General features: G+C 51.1%; 1 pseudogene across 1 annotated transcript; it reads right to left on the reverse strand.

The window, feature by feature from the left end:
* Positions 1-274: 274 nt before the first annotated feature.
* On the reverse strand, positions 275-345 carry PPTG_20552 (annotated as a pseudogene). The gene has a single exon. The product of its transcript is annotated as a tRNA-OTHER (tRNA).
* Between the last annotated feature and the right edge of the window lie 301 nt (positions 346-646).

Consider the following 646-nt stretch of genomic DNA (forward strand, 5'->3'; position numbering starts at 1 on the left):
CATGACTACCGCGATCAGGTTCTTGACTTGGCCAAACGGGCGGAGGAAGCAGTCCTTGCATTATTAGCCGAGCGGAAGATCACATCACGCGGGCCAGCAGCCGTCCTCAAGCACCTCTGCTCTCTCCACTGCTCGGGAGTCCTAAACGGTAAGATAAGCGCTATCAGCGCCTGCTCCAGAGAGCATCAATTAGGGATTCCGCTCCTGGCTAAACATAGGACGTACTCGAGGTAGTTAACAATCCAGGCAAACAACAAAAACACAAACCACGCAATAATAGCGGTTGGAGTCGAACCAACATTCTCAGGGCAAGATTTTGCGCTCTATCCATTGCGCTACACTGTCGTATTGGGAGTGGGGGGTCACGGACGTGGCGCCGTGTGCACACGCTGTATTCGACAGTGCAGCTTGAGAGGGCCAGCCTAAGGTCTGCGCAGTACCGTCGAAAAAAGAACGAGTGAGGCTTCGACCTCATTGTTGGGTACGACGTGCTCTACGTGTGGATATGTATTGCCGACTGATAGAGAGACATAATTTTATTAGAAGATGGTTGCCCAATGAAATGCGTTCAGTAGTGACTGGCTGCCGATGTCCAAATAGTATCCGGACATTGAATTCATCGGGATGATTGTCAGGTTCGGCTTTA

This window comes from Phytophthora parasitica (assembly GCF_000247585.1).
Source record: "Phytophthora parasitica INRA-310 unplaced genomic scaffold supercont2.30, whole genome shotgun sequence".
NCBI classification, from domain to species: Eukaryota; Oomycota; class Peronosporomycetes; order Peronosporales; family Peronosporaceae; genus Phytophthora; species Phytophthora nicotianae.